Genomic DNA, 22,003 nt, shown 5'->3' on the forward strand with positions numbered 1-22,003 from the left:
AAATAAATAAAGAATTTCCAAAAAAAAAATGATTGTATTACTACCATTTTCTATAATTACATGTGTCTAAATTGACCATATTTAAAAAAAAAAAAAAATGCCGCTCATTATTTTTTAGATGAATTATAACATATATAACTTTTGTATACATCCGGTGTACAGTAATTTACTGTACATTGGGGGTCACTTTTTATCAAATTTAGGGTCACTTTTACAATTTTTTGGGTAACTTTTATCAATAAAGTATAAATACTTTGTAACATTTATTTATGTTAGGGTAATATATATCCATATTAGGGTAACTTTTGCTTATTTTAGGGGTAACTTTATAACGGATGTACAATAGTTATTGTACATCCGATTTATTTAAAAGTTTGTGTTTAACAATAGTGGTTTGGTAAAAAAGAACATTACAAAAAAAGTTGATTAAATCCTTAAAGGGAGTACAAATCACCAAACTTAAAAAAACTACGTGTAGATTAAATCAACATCATTGCTTAATGCCTCAATCAGTTCTTTAGCCATTAAAGAGGAACCCCCAGCCATAATTTATGTAGGAAATTCAACCATAAATTTTCCAGCAGAATGTTTACAAATTCATTTAGAAGAAGGGATCGATCACTGAATACTCCATAAACGAATGTACGATAACTTTGGTGAAAGCAACGATATCGAAGGTGGCCTACAAGAGATGATGATGGATGATATAATAGAATACTAAACGTCAAAAAAAAAATAACAATCAGAGTATGTTGTAATATTACAGCCATGTATTAAAAATTGTTGTTTACTTTGTTAAGTGTCTTTGTAAAAGAAGTGGTTTAACCCTTGATAACATAAGACATGCACAAAAAGAAAAAAAAAAAAGAAGATATTTTTATAATAATATAACTATTTTTTCACTAATTTTATTAATAATCAAACTTGTGTACTCACAAATTTCAATTCATCATAATCAAATATCCTAACAAGAAATAAGTAGGAAACAATCACTACATTGTCCCTTATGTACACTAAAAAGCATACTATGTACTACTAACTTTTATCTTCATTATTGTTCCCACTGTGACCTTCTAAATCTTCATGAGTAACAGGATACTTCTTTGCTTCAACTTTACCTAATTCCATGGCATTCTCTTCCACACCTACCTTTGCCATCTCAATTGCGGTATCATACGATGCATGCAACCCAAAAAACACATAATAAACCATTAGAAGGCAAGTCCATATCGCGAACCTAATGTAAGAGTCCTTGTCAATTGAGCCAAGAAGAAATATGTTAACTGCAATCGATGCAGATGGTAGCCAAGGAACCAATGGGACACCCCACAGTTTAGGATATCTTGCTTGTGGTACAAAGAGTTGTAGTCCCAATGTCAAAAGGAACCAAATAGGCCCGGTGATGGTGTATACTATCCACCATGTTTGTGTAGCACCCCAGTAAGCAGCTGTCGCAATTGAAGAGCCAAGAATGAGAGCAGCGAAAGTAACAAACTTGTTACGATCACTAGGTGTAGTTATCCCACTTGCATAGTACCTTCGTACTAGAAGGGCTAATGCTACTAACATGAAGATGAATAGGGTGGAAATTGATAGGAGGTTAGACAGAATGTCGAGGTTTGTAAATAATGCAATAATAGCAGTAGCAAACATCATCTTGGCTAGCTCTAATGTATCACCCCACAGTTTACACAATTTTGACCATTAATATATTAGATTTTGTATTCAAAAAATCAATCAAAAATAGATATATATTTGAAAATTAATATTATTTGAAAATGAACTATTTACATGTTAGTAAATACGTAGTATATTACTTGCCAAAAAAAACAAAAAAAAAAAAAAATACTTAGTATATTAGAATGTAGTACGGTCAAAACTAGTACTTCATTTCATAGCTTAGTAAATTTTTTAATACTACTTTGTTAAGATATTCTACTTTCACTATGCATTACGATTTACTACAACAAAAAACATGGTTATGTGTGCTTGTATTATATATTTATATTTGCCTCAAATTATATTTTTAAAATTTTACTCTTAACTTTTACTGCTTCTTATTTTTACTCATTAATAATTTAAAGATATTAGTAGTTGAAATTATATAATGACAAACGTAAAAATAAAAGTGTTGTAAGCATCTAATACAGTAGTACATGTAGTTAATCAAACAAGTGAAAACATTTTAGAGTGTCAATCAAATAGTCCAAATAAATGAAAGAGTGAGGGATAGCTCAAGTAGTTAGAGCTTCCCTCCCGGTTTCAGAAAATCGTGAGATCGTAACTAACCCCCGCCCTTATGCCTCTTTAAAAACCAAAAGAATAGTCCAAATAAAAGAAAATTTGTCAGAAAAAGCCATTTACAACAACTATTTTGTCGGAAAAAACCTTATAAAAATTTTTTGGCAAGGAGAAACCAAATCGTAAAATATTTTTGTTGAAGACAATCTAGGATCCCTAATCACTCAATTAACCACTAATTTCCCCTTAATTCTTCTAATTACCCTTAACTCTAACTAAATATTTAATAATTATTGATTTAAAAATTTTAAAAAAAAATGAAAAAAGAAAAAACCCCACCCTCACCACCATGGCAGCAGCCCCCCCCCCCCCCTCCCCTTACCCCCGCCGATCAACCTCTACAACCGTACGGACCCCTTCACTTTCCCATTTACCCTCACCGCGACCACCCTCCTAAACCCTAACCCAATATTCTACCAAAATAAACCACCAACACTAGATCTTCTTCGTATTTGTGAACGGATTTGTGGATTTCAAAGTTGAAATTAGATGGGAGGAAAAGATTGCGGCATTTAAGGAGGGATTTTTGAAGATCGAGGAGGGGTGGTTGCGTATGAAGCGTTTTGGTTGGAGTTTTGGGGTGGTTTTCTGGGTTGTGGTTATGGAAGAAGGTTGGTGGGTGGTTTTTCAAAAAAGGGAAATGGGAGGGGGTCAGTTTGGTGGTGGAGGTTTGTTAGCGGGGGTGAGGGGATCCAGGCGACGACTGGAGATGGGGGAGGAGGCTGCTTAGTTGCTGCCATGGGAGGGGGAGAAGGAGAGGGTGGATGATTGGTGGTAGTGAGGGTGGTTTTTGTTTTTTTTTTATTTTTTTATTTTTATAAATCAACTTAAATGGTTAATGTGATTTATGAGTAATTAGAAGAATTAAGGGGAAATTAGTAGTTAATTGAGTGATTAGAGATCTCATGTTGTCTTCAACAAAAAAATTTTACAATCTGGTTTCTCCTTGCCAAAAAATTTTTATGAGGTTTTTTCCGACAAAATAGTTGTTATAAATGGTTTTTTCTGACAAATTTTCTCCAAATAAATAAAAAGATTGTAAGGAGTAGAAGAATACCTTCTCAAAGGCTAATGTAAAAGGTGCATCTTTATCAATTTGATTGTAAGGCTGCATGAGGCAAAGAGTAAGAGACATCAAGCAATACGCAACGGTAACTATAGCCATGGAACCAACCAATCCAATAGGAATATCCCTTCCAGGATTTTTCGTCTCCTCAGCCATCGTCGACACTGCATCAAACCCAACATACGCGAAGAAAAGCACAGCCGAGGCCTGGAATATACCACGAGGTTCGTAGGGAATAAAGGGGGTCAAGTTCTTGGTATCAGCGTGAGTAAGACCCGCGATGATGATGAAGACGAAGATGAACACGTGGACAATGGAAGAAATGTAGTTGAGGCGGGAAGAGCCTTTGACGCTGTAGACTGCAACAAAACAGATTACGCCGATTACGACGACTGCAATTGGGTCGAGGTGGCTGTAGTCAGGGCTTAAGTTATGTGCAATAATACGGAAATCGTCGGGTTTGTGGTTGCAGAGAGTGGCGAAGTATGATGTCCATGAACGTGCAACTGCTGCTCCGCTAATGACGTACTCTAGGATGATGTTTCCTGCTGCTATGAAGGCCATGAAATCTCCTAACTCGACTCTTAAATATGCAAATGAACCACCTGTTATTTGTCAACCAACCTCATTAGAAATATACAACTAGTTTGTACCGGTACGATTGTACATAGTTAATTTTTTTTTCTTTTTTATTTTTTTTTTTGAAAATTTCAAATTAACACGTGTCACCAATTACAATGTTACTTAGGTATGTTCTATTCAGCTTAATTTCTATTCAATTTCTAATTTCCTTCTCTCATAAACAATTCCGTTCAGCTCAGTTGCTCAATAAATCAGAGCATGCCCTTACTCCGTATTTTAAAACCTATACATATATATATATATATATATATATATATATATATATATATATATATATATATATATATATATATATATATATATATATATATATATATATATATATATATATATATATATATATATATATATACATACATACATATACATATATGTATATATATATACACATATACATATATGTATATATATATATGTACTATCTCCGTAAATAATTAATTACAATTTTGGGTATTATTTATAAAATATAAAATATTCCGAAATTGCACCATTTTGACTATTTTTGTCACTTTACAACATCAACCATTATTTATAATCATATTTGTATAACTTATAAGTACAATTTTAAAATAGAAAAAATAGAAAATTTTAGATGTAACTACGAATAAAATATTCGCTTAGGCACTCTCAATCATCAATCATCAATCTATCTATATTTATACTAAAGTAATCACCAAAGGGGACACTTGGCGTAATTTTGTGAAAAATTTTCCCTCCAAAATGTTATTTATTTTTTTTTAAAAAAAATCTATTAATAAATTAAAATTCTTTTATTAAATTTTATTTATGCAACACATAATTAAGAATTTAACAGATAAACATTAATAAATTCAAATTTGAAAAAAAAGTAAAATTGTTACATAAGTAATTTAATTTCAATAAACTCTATATAGTTTTAATCGTCTATAATTACTAATAAATCTTACTTTATAAATCCGTGCATTGTACGGGGCCAAAAACTAGTAATTATATACTAAAAGACACACCAGCAATGACACGTGTCATCTCCTGGTGTGTCCTTAGTATATTTTTATTTTTTAAAATTTAAAAAAAAATAATAATTCCAAAAAGGAGATATTTTGCATATATATATATATGTATATTTTACATATATATATATATATACATATACATATATATATACATATACATATACATAATATATGTATATGTATATATATATATATGTATATGTATATATATATATATTATGTATATGTATATATATATATATATATATATATATATATATATATATATATGTATATGTATATATATATATATATATATGTATATGTATATATATATATATATATATATATATATATATATATATATATATGTATATGTATGTGTATATATATATATATATATATATATATATATATATATATATATATGTATATGTATGTGTATATATATATGTATATATATATATATACATACATATACATATACATATATATATATATATGTAAATAATAATCAATAATAAATATAATCTTACGGTAATCTGAAAAAAAATATATTAAAAGGATACAATATATTTAAATAATTACCAAATAAATCTTATTATAACTGTCCTAACATATATACTACGGTTGATATTAATCTTATCTTAAAAAAACAAAATCCAAGCTACTCATATATATTAAGTTTGATTTGCAAACTTCCCTTTAAAAAATCCAAATCTTAGCAAATCATATTATTATTGTTACTTGATATGCAATCTTCCCTTAAAAAAATAAAATTCTTAGCTAATTATATTCATATAATATATACTAGGTATTACAATTGATATGTAATTCTTAGCAAATCATGACTATATCAACAATGGTAAGAATTTAAAATAGTATGATTAAAAAAAATAATATTCTTAGCAAATCGTAAACCATTGTTGATATGTAATATTCCCTTAAAAACATCTTAGTTAATCATGACTATATTCTTACTATAATATATACTTCGTATTACATATGGTTGATATTCATTCCTTATATGATTAAATCATGCAATATTCTCTAATTCTCTTTACCTTTTTATTTTTATCCCAAAATTTCCAAAAACATCTTACCTAACAGGCCATTATAAAAAAGCATTAATGTGAATTTTTAAATCACAACCACTAAATAACGTTAAACGTTATTTTTTCTAATGGCACAAACTTTAAAGCTTATACAAAATATCAATCCGTCGAATGAAAATATTACTATACAGGATAGGGTTATCTGCTTATGGACTATTCCATCTTTTACTAATGCAAACGATGTACATTCTCTAGAGATGGTTTTACTAGATGAATAGGTATGTAATCTAATGTTTGTCATCATTTTTTATATATGTGTATAAGTTGTGCTAGCATCTTGCAAAGTTTCAATAATTATGTTTGTTTTTTTAATTTATTGTTTTTTTATCTAAATTTAATTGCCTTTTAAATTTCAACAAAGGCAATATCCATTAGTTGTCTGTTTTGCAACGACTATTAACAAAAGTCAGAGTCAATCTCCTTCCCATGTTGGCCTATATCTCCCAAGACCAGTATTTAGTCATGGTCAACTATATGTTGCGGTTTCAAGAGTCACAAAGAAGAGTGGACTAAAAGTTTTAATATGTGTGACAAAGAAGGAAAAATATATCATACTACAAATTATGTAGTAGACAAAGAGGTGTTTCAAAATTTGCATAATGAGGTATGTAATTTATCTTTGTGTAAATTTAAAGTTTACTTTATTTATTTCTTAAATTTACTTAGGGCATGTTCACATTTACTTAATTTCAGTTCAGTTCAGTTCCAATCAGTTCAGTTCAGTTCAGTTCCAATCAGTTCAGTTCAGTTCAGCTCTTAATTTCCCTCTCACATAAAATATTTATTTCAGCTCAATTCAGTTCAGTTCAGTTCCAATCAGTTCAGTTCAGTTCAGTTCCAATCAGTTCAGTAAATATGAACAGGCCCTTACTTATTTCATGGTCAACTTAAATAAGGAAAATTTATTATACAATATAATATCATGGAGATATTTTTACTATGATTTTATTATATATCATAATTATATTATTTTTTTTTTGAAAGAATCATATATCATTATTATCTTTAACAAGGAATATTTATTCCCTTAAAAGTGATGCGTGATGCGTGCATATAGATCATGAAATTATTTGGTATCTTTTGAAGTGTAAAAGTATTTATGTCTCACTAATTTAGAATATTTTTATTCCCTTGATACATATATGATATATATGTGTATTTTATTCTAAAGCATTTCAATATTTCTATAGAGACACCCAAAAGTTGTTCAATTACTTACAAACAATGCAAGAATACATATATTCTATATAATCTTGACATATTATTTTTTAATAAATTTCTCAATCATATATTTTATCATTATTTTATTAATTTTACAGATATACTGACCCTTACCCTTTTTATACAGTGATTGTATGTAGAAGGACGACCTCATTCAATTGTTATCTTCCTCGATTAAATAATAATTGTTCAAGTTTCTAGAACAACTACCGGAGATGATAGAAATAAAAGGCAACGCAAATGATAACACATGATGTGCAATTCAAAAAATTAAATCTCTATTTTTTTGTATTTTAATTTATTTCTTTAATGATTTTTTCTTGACAAATACTTTATTATTAACAATAATAAAATGGTCATTGCAACATTATATTACGTCAATTGTTTGTTTGTTCACGCTTTATATTATGGGTATGTTTTGTCAATTTTAAAATTTTTTTTTAATAGATCGTGCATGGCACGGGTCCTAAACTAGTGATAAGCTAAAATCATGTTTTACGGGAAATACTTTTGAATCAATATTTAACCACTATTGATATGGAGTTATGGACCATTATTAATTTTCAAGAATACGTGATACTTTTGATAACTTTTGAAACTAATAATAACCGAAATACATTTTTCAGATCAAAACCTTGACTTTGTATAGATAAGTTTCACACTCAAGTCCAAGTTCAACAGCTGTCGTATTAATGATACAAATATAATTTGCTACTATCATTTGACTAATGACCCTTCCACCACATTTTTGACTCTCTTTAATTAAGGATTACTCAATATCATTTGCTATTAATTGACTTCTTTGCTGGTGACAACCAGGATATTACGAGTATGAAATTAGCAAAACAAATGAACAAATCAATCCTTCATCTTTTTATTATCTACATTTTCTATTCCATATTTTATTTAAGAAAATAAAACCTCAAAGGCTACGGAGTAAATTATTTTTATTTATATTTATTTTTTATTTTTTATTTTACATTTTTTTTTTTACTATTATTCGACCATGTATACTAAACCCTTTTATAGCTCAAATTAAATTTACAAGTTAGGATGCGTGTGTGTGCAATATATATATATATATATATATATAAAATCAATTAAGCTCGATTTTTTTTCTAAAATGTTATCCACCTTATTGTAATAAAATAAATTAGTGGGTTTAAAAATTGTTGTTAAAAAAATATAGCTATTATTAAACTATATGTTATTAAAAAAATATATGTCTATATGAGTTCATGATACTAAATAATAGAGTATGAATTATCTAAACAAAATGGTAGTTTCTTTTAAAGGTGGTAGGTTTTTTTTTTTAAAGGTGATAGTTTTTTTAAATAAAAAAAAGAAAAGAAAAAAAGGAGAAGGGTATTTTGGGAAAGTGTAATTTATCACCCAAAACCCCTTCTTTGTTTATATATTACTATAGATAAAATGAGATAAAATCATTTAAATGATTTTCTTTTTAAAAAAGAAAAAATTTCATATTGTTTTATATGAAACTCTAAGCACATGATAAAAAAAAAATTATTAGTCGTAGATATCTATAATATAAAAATACATTAATTAATCTAAGAATTTGCAATAGTTTAGGTGGTTAATAAATACTCCTTAATTATTTAGAATTTTCCTATAAGATAGTTTTTTTGTGAGCTAAAAATTTGGGTTTCCTAGTATAGCTTAGAAAGTTAGAATCAATACGGTATCAATTTGATTTGGAAATGGAATCTTGAAGATTCCTTAACTTTTTGGAAATTTGACAGGATCTTGGAAATTTGGGTTCACTTTTATGTATGTTCATATTTCTAATTATTTATGGTAAAATTTAAACAAATCACATTATATAGGTATATAAATATCTTTTTTCAAAAAATTTATTGTTTGTTACTAATTTTGACTAAAAGAGTAATTTTTCACGCAAAAGACAATTCTAAAAAATAGAATTATTTGTTTCTTCCTGAATTTTAGGATGGTGTTACTTTTCAAAGAGATTTGTTTCGATTGTCCTTTTCATAAGCCTTGATTTTCGTTATTTGTTAATTTTTTTAACAATTATTATCTTTGATCATTATAATGCATTATACCAATATTTTATCTTTATAACTAATGGATGACGGCACATATGGAATCAAGTGATTGTTCACAAAAACAACAAGCTATTTTAGGTTTATTTCTTATAATTATCCACATACTTAAACTACAAAAATTCACCAAATTAATTTGTTATATATTGATTTATTATTCCATTTTCTTATATATATCTTTTTTACACTTCAAAACTAATTGCTAATTATATCATTATGTGAATTATAAAAATCAAATTTAATGATAGAATTTTACCAAAACAAAATTGTATGGGACGATATCTGAACATGACCGATATCTTGTGAAAGCACGTGACCAGGTTCCAATAATTATAAGAGGATGCTGATATGTTCCAGAAAGAAGACATGTCGGCTTGCCGGAATTCAACACGTGGCAGCAGAAGCTCGACACTTGGCGCAAAAGGCTCTGCATGGATGAGAGCCACCTGTCAAGGTAAACTATTATAAATAGTAGGTAAGACCTCATTAATGGGGGCATAAATGACACACACTCTCTCTCTACTTTCTCTCTCTTACTTACCTTCTTCTCTCAAACACTTTCTGACTTTATCATCGGAGTGGTTATCCCCGGATCACCCCGGGGTTAGCTAACTTCTTCTCATTGTGTAGGTTCTCAGCTTGCCGATAGGAGTATCAGGATCTCAGGTCCGAATCTTGGGGAAGTCAGGATCAGACTGAAACAATTTGGCGCTAGAAGGAGGGGAAACAGTTGATCACTTCTATCGCCTAAGAACCTCACACAAAACATACATACAACAACAATAATCATGGCCGGGAACAATGGAATACCAGTAGGACAACCCCAGGTGGAAATAGTAGATGAAACCCATACCCTAGAGGGTAACCAGTTCCACGTGCCGATAACCCCCCCTACAGGAGGAGGGGAGGCAGAGGATCCTATGGCGGCATTCACTCCAGATGAGTTGGAAACGGCCGCAAGGGTGATGAGTGCAATGAGTAGGAAGAGGAAGGAGGCTGAGGCGGCACGGGCTGAAAGGGAGGCCGCTCAGGCTGATAGAGGAACATCGCACCGACACCAGGAAGAATAGCACAATCAGTTGGAAAACCCGTCGAGGAGACCCCGACATGAGTCGTCGGTAAGATCGCATACAACATCACGGCGGGATGAACAATCCTCAAGTCATGTTGTGAGTTCCAGAACTCAGCAGCAAAGAAGTTCGCAAGTAGAGGGTCAGGTAGTGCGCACGGTGGTGCAGCTAAGGGCATCCCCATTTGCCCAGCACATCTTGGATCAGCCAATGGAAAAGGTGAAAATGCCGACTTGTAGGTATGATGGAAGAGGGGATCCAGCAAGATTCATAACGTCCTATGAGGGGCACATGATGCTGTACACTAACTCGGATGCAGTCTGGTGTAAAGTCTTTCCGACAACTCTGATTGGGGCTGCAGCCGATTGGTTTAACAACCTTGAAGTTGGGTCAGTAGATAGCTTTGAAAGATTGACTGAGACGTTTGTAGGTCAATATGTCAGTAACAGTGTAAGGCAGAGAACATCTGGAGAATTGATGGTTGTGGAGCAGAAACCGGATGAATCTTTGAGGGATTATATCAGGCGATTTAACAATGAGGCAAACACCATTCCGAAATTGCAGCAGGAAATAGCTGTGATGGCTTTAATGAATGGATTGGTTGATTCGGATTTTAAAAGATATCTCACAAGGAAGAATCTGCCAACATTGGCAGCAGCGTTCAGCAAAGCTCATGATTACATAAAGAGTGAAGAGCTAATGAAGACAAGTAGCAGACATGTGGTTTCCGGAAAGGGGCAAAGTCAGTATGAAGGGACCTCGTCTGGAGGAAGCAGGCCGAGAGCTCCTGCCCCAGGAAGGGGAGGAGGAAGTCGGCAAGATTCCAGACCGACAAGGCTGCCAATGAGATATAGCACCTACACTCCCTTGAATACACCAAGGGAGGCAATCTACTCAGTAAACCAGAACAGAGAAGATTGGTCGAGGCCGATTCCCATGAAGGCGAGGCCAAGGGATGTGAAGAAGTATTGTATGTTCCATAGGGATGTGGGACATTATACGGAAGAGTGTACACAATTGAAGGACAACATTGAAGAGTTGATCAGAAAAGGGCACTTAACACAATACCGGTTGAATGCAGGCAAGAATCAGCAACCGGCACAAGCAGTTGAAAGGCAACAGATAGAAGCAAGGCCCGAAAGGACACAAGGAAGAATAGTCCCACAAGGGGATGCAGGAATACCACCGTTATCTACAGGAAGGGTAGATGTGATAACGGGGGGACCGATTCATGGAGGGACGATTAGTGGGGCAAAGAAGCATTTGGCGGAGCACCGTCATCTGGTTTGCGCTTTGGATGTAGACAACCGTCCTCGGCCGGCATCAATACCCCAAGTTGTGTTCACGGAAGAAGATGCACGAGGTGTAGTATTCCCGCACGACGATCCATTAGTTCTGATAACCAAGATCAATGGGGCTGACATCAAAAGAGTGCTGGTGGATGGAGGCAGTTCAGCAAATGTGTTATTTATGCAAGCTTTTAATGAGATGAATATAGGAAGGCAATACTTGAAGCCGGTATCGTACCCTGTGATTGGGTTTAATGGGTCGACAGTGAGGCCAGAAGGGAGTATTGTGTTGCCGGTAAGGATGGGTGATGGGCTACAGGCAAGAGATCTGATGGCAGAATTTCTGGTGGTGGATGTTAAGTCGGCCTACAATGCAATCATCGGCAGACCAATAATACATGACATGCAGGCTGTTGTGTCAACTTACCATTTGGCAATAGCCTATGTGTCGAACTTGGGTGCTGTAGAGAAGGTGTATGGAGGTCAAGTTATGTCAAAAGCCTGTTATGTGACAGCCTTGAAGAATCCGGTTGGTAATGCTACGGTGCCGTGTAACCCAAAAAGAGAAGATGAGCCGACAGCTCAGGATTTAACTATGAAAAACTTTGATGCAAGACCTGAGGAAACACCAAGGTCGTTACCGGGGGGAGAAACCGTCCAAGTTGAATTGCAACCAGGCAACCCGAGTAGAACAGTGAAGGTTGGGGCTGATATGGATGTTGATACTAGGTGTAACCTGATAAGCCTGTTGCGTGAGAATGCCGACGTCTTTGCATTCTCGGCCAGTGAGATGCCAGGAATACATCCAGAAGTGATGGAGCACAAGTTGGATGTTGATAGAAGGTTCAGACCGATAAGGCAGAAGAAACGCAATTTCTCAACTGAGAAAATAGAAGCAATCCAGGCTGAGGTAAATAAGCTCTTAGCGGCAGGGTTCATTGAGCCTTGCACATACCCAGAGTGGTTGGCGAATGTAGTAATGGTGAGAAAGCCGACAGGGAAGTGGCGAATGTGTGTGGATTTTACAGATCTAAATAAGGCTTGCCCTAAGGATTGGTACCCATTACCCCGGATAGACAGGTTGGTAGACTCAACCTCTGGTCATGCTATGCTCAGTTTTCTGGATGCGTTTTCAGGATATCATCAAGTCAGCATGCATAAGGCTGACAGGAATAAAACGGCTTTTATAACAGATGTCGGTGTATATTGTTATAAGGCAATGCCGTTTGGGTTGAAAAATGCAGGGGCAACCTACCAAAAGTTGGTAGACAAGATTTTTGAGAAGCAGAAGGGACGGAATGTTGAGGTGTATGTGGATGATACGATAGTAAAGAGTAAGGAAAAAGGAGACCATATAGCAGATTTGAGAGAAACATTTGAGACTTTGAGGAAATATCAAATGAAGTTGAATCCGGAGAAGTGTGTCTTTGGGGTGAGATCAGGGAAGTTTCTAGGCTTCATGGTCAGTGAACGGGGAATAGATGCGAATCCAGATAAGGTGAATGCGGTGCTTCAAATGAAACAACCAAAAACCATTCGTGATATACAGAGATTAACTGGCAGGATGGCAGGGTTAACCAGATTTATCAGCAAATCAGCTGATAAGGCGCTTCCGTTTTTTATGGTACTAAGAAAGAATAAGGCATTTGAGTGGGGAAAAGAACAAAGTGATGCCTTAGAAGTAGTAAGGAATCATCTTAGATCTCTTCCCACAATTGCCAGGCCCGAGAAGGGAGAAGTGTTGCAGTTATACATCTCGGCATCGCCAAAAACGGTAGCAGCCGTTTTGTTAGTGGAAAGGAAGAAACAACAACAGTCGATTTACTTTGTCAGTCATGTTTTGAATGCGGCAGAGCGCAGATATCCAGTGATAGAGAAAATGGCGTTAGCAGTAATAGTGGCAGCTAGGAAGCTGAGGCCTTACTTTGATGCACACCCGATAGAGGTGCTCACCAATCATCCCTTAGAGAAATCATTGCGCAAAATGGATACATCTGGTAGATTACTGGCATGGGCAGTTGAGTTGTCGGAGTATGAAATAAGTTACAAGCCCAGAACGTCAATTAAGGCTCAAGCATTATCAGATTTTATTGTTGAAACTACATACACAGATGAAGAAGAGGAGTTGGGAACATGGCAGGCATCAGTTGATGGATCAGCCACAGCAACAGGGGCAGGAGCTGGAATTGTGATAACGGCTCCGGATGGGAAAATGTTTGAATACGCCATGAAATTTAAGTTCAAGGCAACAAATAATGAGGCCGAGTATGAAGCTGCGGTAGCCGGAATGCAGTTGTCAATAACAGCAGAAGCAAAACGGCTAGTTCTGACAACTGATTCCCAGCTGGTATCAAGTCAATTCAGTGGGGAATATGAAACCCGAGAACCAGCAATGGTGAAATATTTGGAGAAGATGAAGCAATTAGCAGCTCAGTTGCAGTACTTTGAGATCAAACTAGTTCCGAGATTGAAAAATGCTCAGGCAGATGCGCTAGCAAGGTTAGCAAGTTCAAGTTTTAACGACTTGGAAAGGACAGTCATGGTGGAGGTTTTAAAGCGGAGAAGTATAGATGAAATGTCGGCGGACGTATTATGTGTTGATGTTGGGAATCAATGGTACGATAAAATATTGGCATACATCGTTCATGGTGTAGGGCCGACAGATAAAGGGGAGCTGAAAAGACTGCGAAAGGATAGTGTATGGTTCGTTATGTACCAAGGCCAGTTATACAAAAGGGGGTTTTCACTGCCATTGCAAAGATGTATAACGGATTTTGAATCAGCAAGGTTAATAGAAGAATTGCATGAGGGAAGCTGTGGTAACCATCTCGGAGCAAGAGCCTTGTCCAGGGAATTAATGAGAAGGGGATACTACTGGCCGACATTGAATGCAGATGCAATGGCTTATGTTAAAAAATGCGAGAAGTGTCAAAAGTTTGCCCCAGTTATCAACTTGCCTCCAAATAACCTAACTCCGATACTAAATCCAATCCCTTTTGCCCAGTGGGGGATGGATATAGTAGGCCCGTTCCCATCGGCAACGGGTGGAAGAAAATTTCTGATAGTGGGAATTGATTACTTCACAAAGTGGATAGAAGCAGAACCAGTAACGAAGATAACGGCATCGGAAGTAAAAAAGTTTATATGGAAAAACATCTTCACAAGGTTTGGGTTGCCAATGGCGATGGTTTTTGATCATGGGACCCAATTTGACTGTAAGCCAGTCAAAGATCTCTTAATGATGTACAAGGTGAAATTTGCTTATGCAGCAGTATGCCATCCACAGTCTAACGGCCAGGCAGAGGCAGTAAATAAGCAAATTGTGACGGCGATCAAGAAAAAGATTGAAGATGCAAAAGGTTTGTGGGCATATTTGATACCGGAGATATTATGGGCAAACAGGACAACAGTAAGAGAAGCCACAGGTGAATCGCCTTATACTCTGGTTTTTGGAACAGAGGCAGTCATACCAGCAGAAGTCGGGTTGCCGACATTCCGGATTCAGCATTACTGTGAAGACCAAAATGATTTACTCCTACGACAACAGTTAGATTTTTTGCCAGAACTGAGAGAAAAAGCAGCAGTTAAGTCAGCTGCCTTTAAGGAAAGAATGTCAAGAGCCTACAACAGAAGAGTATCCCATAGGCCGTTAAGTATAGGAGATCTTGTACTACGAAGAACAGCAGCGACCGGTAAGGGAAATGAAGATGGGAAGCTGACTGCAAATTGGGAGGGGCCTTATCGGATTAGAGATGTCGTCATCCAAGGGTCGTTTTACCTAGAAACTCTGGATGGGACACCACTAAAAAATGTATGGAACTCAGCTGTATTGAAGAAATACTATGTGTAATGAACAATTTTTATGTGAACAATTTTTATCAGTGATGAATGAAGAGGCATTCAGACAATGTGCATTGAAATAGGCATCCTCCATTTAACAGAACATCGTTAAATGGGACGGACAGCTCAAAACCGCTTCCATGAAGTTAACAGTTATACAACCTGATCAGTTGTATACATTAACTCATGAGGTTGCTGGTTCAAAATATAATACCGGCCAAATCAATTCGAGTATACGCCGATATGAGGCATAGCTCAGAATGTGATCGCCGAGAGGGTACCTAACTGGCTGAAACAACAAAGCAGTAGGTGACCAATGTTATAATCTGAACCACCAACGACCGGTTACGGCTCAGTATACATAGCTCTAACACGAACTATGTACACTGGGGGGAGCAAGGAGTGATATGGTATTTGTGATATCCATAGTACGCTGGTAATTGAAATCTGAGGTTTTGAAATCTGATATCTTCAAAAGCTGGCGTTTTTTAAGAGATTTCCGATTGGAAGTTGTCGGATTTCAGATAAACTATCAGTACGCTGGTAATTGAAATCTGAGGTTTTGAAATCTGATATCTTCAAAAGCTGGCGTTTTTTAAGAGGTTTTCGATTGGAAGTTGTCGGATTTCAGATAAACTATCAGGTAAACTTTTATTTTTTGCAAATTGTCTTTTATATATGCTGAAATTGGCAAGGCAATATAATTATCATAACATTGTAAAAAACAAGCAGATTAGAAAGTGATAAGCAGAGAACAACACAGTTACGATAAAGTGTAAAAATTTACAGACAGTTAGCAGACAACGAAAACAAAAATAAGTTTGCATAACAGATAAAATTGACAATCGACAGGCATCACCACAAAAAAGGGGTATATGCCGATAAAACAGCATTGTCAAAATAGATGTTTACACATACAAAAGACAATAAAAGAGAGTTATAGCTGGTAAGGCCCAATAATACAGGACCCACAAGAAGATGTCGGTGATGACTGCCCGCCCCTTCAAGATTGTGCATTCTCAAGCACTGGGGAGTTCAAAATGCTGGGATCTTTGGGGCCGTCATCAGCACTTGGCGCCAGATTATACAAGTCCTCTTCAGAGAATTGCTGCGCCTCGAAGCCGGAAGGGATCTTGTAGGCTTCCTCGTTGAAAGCCTTCTCAACTTTGGCCCAATCATCCTTTTTCCAACCGGCGGCGTGGGCAACACATCTCTGAGCAGCAGTCCAACCTCCATCGAAACGGTCTTGGAGCTTGGAGCAGAACCCATCTGAAGTCAAGTAACGGCCCACGGCTCTCTGGCGAATCCCAGGCTTATCGGCTTCCATCCGCATAACCTTCTCTTCGAGGTTTTTTACTTCAGCCCTGGCATCGCCGAGATCTTTCTCAACTGAAGGAAGACGCTCAATGGCTTTATCTTTTTCAGCAATCTGAGTCTTCAGACTCTGCAATTCCAACTCCAAGCCAGCAACCTTTTCAGCCTTAACCTTTAACTCCGACATCTCCCTGTCGTCTTTTTCTTTTATCTTCCTCAGGTCATCCAGGGCCTTCTCAGCGTTGTTAATGATTTCTTGCATGGCACTTTGACTGGAGGAGGCTTGATGGTGCTTTTCTTGATAATAACGATACATCTCCACCAGCTCCGTACCAGACATAACAGCCTGTGAACAGGAAAGTACTTCCGAATAAGAATTAACAAAAACCATGAAACAAGCAATAAGAGTGCGTAAGACACAATGTAATATAAGAAATAGGTTAAGGCAAAGTAGTAAAGTAAGCATACCTTCATCATGTTGTGCATATGAGCAGCAGCGAGGGGACCAATTGGACCAGCAGGTCTGTCCATCGGAAGAGTAAGGTTACTAAGAAGCCGGTAACCAAGGGTCCCACCCTGCATTGGATCGTCGGTAATCATTGATTCATTCCGGCCAACATCCATGTCGGGCTTCCAACGGTCCCCAGAATGGCCGGCAGGAACAGCGAAGCCTTTCAGGACTTCATCTAGAAATCGGCCGGAAACTCTTTCTATCCACTGGTTGGACTGGTATGTTAAAGCCGGAATGCTTGAATCAGACCCAGCAGTGGAAGGAGCGATAACGGTGGTCGGTTGAGGCTGACGAGGAGATTCAACGGTAGTAAGGTCCTCAACTTCGGTCCCTTGAATAACCTTTTTTACTATGGCTTCAGGGCTTTTTGTTGTTTTGGTGAGAGGAGACTTTTCGGTCTCCGTTTTGTCCTTTTTCTTCTCACCCCGCCCACCAGCTTGCCTAGGGCTCGAAATCACCACACCACCGCCGCGCCGATTGGCGAGAGATGTCAGCTTTTTCTTCTTGGCGTTGTCATCAGCCATTAATTCAGCTCTTCTCTTAGCACTAACAGCCGGTGCACGACCGCAAATTGAAGCTAAGGTGTCGTAAGAAGCGGTCGCTTTAGGACAAGGCCTGAGAACCCTCTTTCCGTCAGCTGACAAGCCTAACAACTTGTTGTCCAACTTGTCAATACCTAAAAAAAACAAAAGGGTAAGGAAGACAATAGTAAGTAACAAGTAAACTACAACATAAGCAAGGTAAAAAAAATGATAAATAATAATAGTAGAACTCAGAAAGATAAGTTATACCATGCTGATCAGTCCAACAGAGACCGACACGAGATAACGGTGCGTTGCCCAGAATGTAACTCACATTCGGCACCCACACCGCAGGAACTAGACGGACCTTGCCGTCGCCTTCATCAAATTCAGAGATGTCAAAGTGATTGACAGCCCTTTCTTCATGCTTAACGAGATCTCTCTCGGGGATTGAATCGAAATGGGGATGAGGCTTGAAAAAAGTTCTCCTCAAAGGAAAATCCTCTGGGACCGACATAAAGAAAAACCTATCTTTCCAACCTTTGCAGCTGGATAGTTTAGGATGAACGGTATACTTATGGGGTTGAGTGTATAACGACCACCACCCATCTGACTGACCATCCCTCTTTAAGGTAATTAACCGTCTAAATACATTAAGGGTTAGAGGGAAATTCCGATACAACATGACCCAAACAGTAGCAATAACGGCACGAATTGTTTGAGGGGTTAACTGAACCAGGCAAACATTCCAAGCCTTCAAAATTTTAGCAACGAAAGGATGTAGAGGAAAACGGAGGCCAAAATCAAAATGTTTCATATAAACAGCCACAGAACCAACCGGACAATCCAACACTGAAGCCCCAGACGGAGGAAGAGACAACTCATACTCATCAGGTAGGTTAAAGAACCTTTTTGCACGACGACAGTAATCTTTTTCAATTGCCGTTTTCCTAAAAGCTTCATTTATCTTTGCCTTCGCGACTTTCCCTTCGTTAGCAAGAACCATAGGTTGTCGGAACTCAGCTCTATCGGTCTCAGAATTGTAGCCCTCATCCAGATTTTCTTCCTGGATAACCTCAGCCGTTAAATCGACAATATCATCCCTACTCTCATTGTTTATGCTGTCTTCCTGAGTCTCGTCATCTCCTAAAACCGAGTTGACGGCTGAGTCATGAACTGGAGATGACGGACCTTCCAGAGGGTTTGCAACGATGTCGTCCACTGGTTCTTCTTCAGAAGAACTTACAACCTGACCTTGCCCAGGTCTCTTGCTGGATTCCGCTGCCTTAGCGGCCTCAGCTGCTTTAGCTGCTTTGGCGGCTTCAGCGGCTTCACGGGCAGCAGCTTGAGGCTGATAACTGGTACTCTTTACCCTTGGCATAGTGTTTATACCTATATTGCCAACGTTAGTGCCGTACTGATTAAAATACCGTCTCCCAGTAAAGCTGCGTAAGTGATAACGGACACTAACAGGCTCAACGTCAAGAATTTTAGTATCAGCAGGGATATCGGGGTTAAAAGGGTGATGGGCACTTTCACGATGAGCAATGGTCCTATGTATCATAAAAGCGCGTTTTTCTTCTTCAGAAGACAACGTCTCAAACGGGTAGTCTATATTATCAGAAAGAGAAGATGAATTACCCTGATTACTACCGGTTTCTTTGCCTAAAGATTGCCTAATTAAACGACGCCTAGCAGTACTAAGGTTAGGAAAATTCTCTTCAACACTATCTTCAGACATTTAATTAAATATAAGAACATAAAAATAGCATGCAAAATCAAGGGTTAGGGAACAGCAATACCTTCGACGAAAATCGCTGATTTAGTGCCTTTAAATGCTAAGAGACGACGAAGAAAGAAAGAGCACGCCTGAAGTACTGAAATGCGCAAACCGAAAACAAAGAAGAGAAGAAAAGTAGGAACTTTGGTCGAAAAATTTTAACTTTTTAGAGAGAACTTAGAAAAACGAAGTAATGAGAAAATGAAGTTATTTTGATCTAAAAAGGGAAACTGAATGGCCAGTTGAAGTGAAAGGCGGTTCAGAGATCCGACGGTTCTCGCTCGATAAGTAGTTTCAAAAAGAAGCGGCAGGATTTATGACACGTGTGAAAATTTTCCCGCTCAAAAAAAAAAAAAAAAAAAAAAAAACGGTTACACTACCATAACGTACTCATTGAAGCAAGTTGACCTTGTAGGCTAACGGCGGTTGAAAGCTAAAAGCAAATGGATACAGTACGCGATTATGGTATAAAAACTGTCCTCTTGCATAAGTAATAATAATAAAAAGTAATGAAGGTAGTAAATAAATATAAAACTTCTCAACAAAAGAATATAGAGCTCAAAAATATATAGACGTATAGAAGCAAATCTGTCTGAATACAAGCCAAGCAAGTAAAACGAATTGCGACAACGGCAAGGTCAGTAATAAGGTTTTGTTAATAAACAACGCTTGACAGAGTACAAGAAACGTTGTCACAATAACATTTCCAACATAAGGACAAATCTGAAGAATGAGATGTGGAACCCAAAGTTTATTTAGTTAGGTTCAGCTTGTTGCCCATGTTAACTGAGAACGATGATGAATGATCATGCGTCCTCACTTGGGGGGCTAATTGTATGGGACGATATCTGAACATGACCGATATCTTGTGAAAGCACGTGACCAGGTTCCAATAATTATAAGAGGATGCTGATATGTTCCAGAAAGAAGACATGTCGGCTTGCCGGAATTCAACACGTGGCAGCAGAAGCTCAACACGTGGCGCAAAAGGCTCTGCATGGATGAGAGCCACCTGTCAAGGTAAACTATTATAAATAGTAGGTAAGACCTCATTAATGGGGGCATAAATGACACACTCTCTCTCTCTACTTTCTCTCTCTTACTTACCTTCTTCTCTCAAACACTTTCTGACTTTATCATCGGAGTGGTTATCCCCGGATCACCCCGGGGTTAGCTAACTTCTTCTCATTGTGTAGGTTCTCAGCTTGCCGATAGGAGTATCAGGATCTCAGGTCCGAATTCTTGGGGAAGTCAGGATCAGACTGAAACAAAAATAACGCTATGAAACAACTTTCAGTCTAGATTCATTTTGACATTTTCTTAAATATTTTTTTTGATTGCTAATTATATCATTATATGAATTAAAGATCAAATGTTATGACAGAATTTTACCAAAAATAATAATGGTATGAAACCACTAAGAGTCTAGATTCATTTGATAAAGTCAACTTCCCACAAGACAAACAACTGAAACAAGCAAAATAATAGAATCATTAACAATTAATCAATCTTAACCTTAATTACCCAGAATAATTCATTAGAAAAGACCAATAATTGCATTAAAAAAAATCAGTATAAAAAAATTAAACAAGCAAATTAATGGATTCAACTAATGAATCAATCTTAACCTTAATTACTCTGAATTATTCATTAAAAAAATAATTATAAAAAAAAATCAATAATTGCATATGTAAACAAAAAATATTTTATTTTGTAACGATGTGACACAAAGTGGGATGAAAAATGTCTAATTGTTACAAATAATATGAAATGGTTGTAAAAGAAAAAGAATACCTTACCTGCAACAGGGATCTCAACAGCAAACTCAGTGTAACACATAACGGAAAGCATAGCAGACAAACCAGAAACTGCAAAAGACAAAATAACAGCAGGACCAGCATGCTGATTAGCTTCTTGGCCTGTAAGAACGAAGATACCGGCACCAATCACGGCGCCGATACCGAACCAAGTAAGATCCCACCATGTCAATGCCTTCTTCATATCATGGAGGCTTTCAGACTTGACTTGATTCAGCTCCGTGTCGTCTAGGGACCGTGTCGTAAGCCGGTTCATGAACCTTGCAGGAGTCTCCTTAAGGGCTGACATGTAATTTGACCAGCTTTGGAATGATTGTTCTGGTAGGAAATCAGCCTTTGAGCAACCTCGAAATCGGTTTCGCATTGTTGTTGTTGATCCTCCGCCTCCGCTCTCGGCTTGGCTTCCCATCTCGCACGCCTTGCCTTTGGCCTTTGGGAGGAGTTTACACCGTAGAGCGAGAGGA

At 36.5% G+C, this 22,003-nt stretch overlaps 1 pseudogene across 1 annotated transcript; it reads right to left on the minus strand.

The window, feature by feature from the left end:
- Positions 1-848: 848 nt before the first annotated feature.
- On the minus strand, positions 849-21,961 carry LOC145610660 (cationic amino acid transporter 1 pseudogene; annotated as a pseudogene). The gene is made up of 3 exons (XR_014106302.1): positions 21,522-21,961; positions 3,359-3,972; positions 849-1,665 (listed from the first exon to the last, which is right to left on the minus strand). The product of XR_014106302.1 is annotated as a cationic amino acid transporter 1 pseudogene (transcript).
- Between the last annotated feature and the right edge of the window lie 42 nt (positions 21,962-22,003).

This window comes from Chenopodium album, chromosome 24 (assembly GCF_948465745.1).
Source record: "Chenopodium album chromosome 24, dcCheAlbu1.1, whole genome shotgun sequence".
NCBI classification, from domain to species: domain Eukaryota; kingdom Viridiplantae; phylum Streptophyta; class Magnoliopsida; order Caryophyllales; family Amaranthaceae; genus Chenopodium; species Chenopodium album.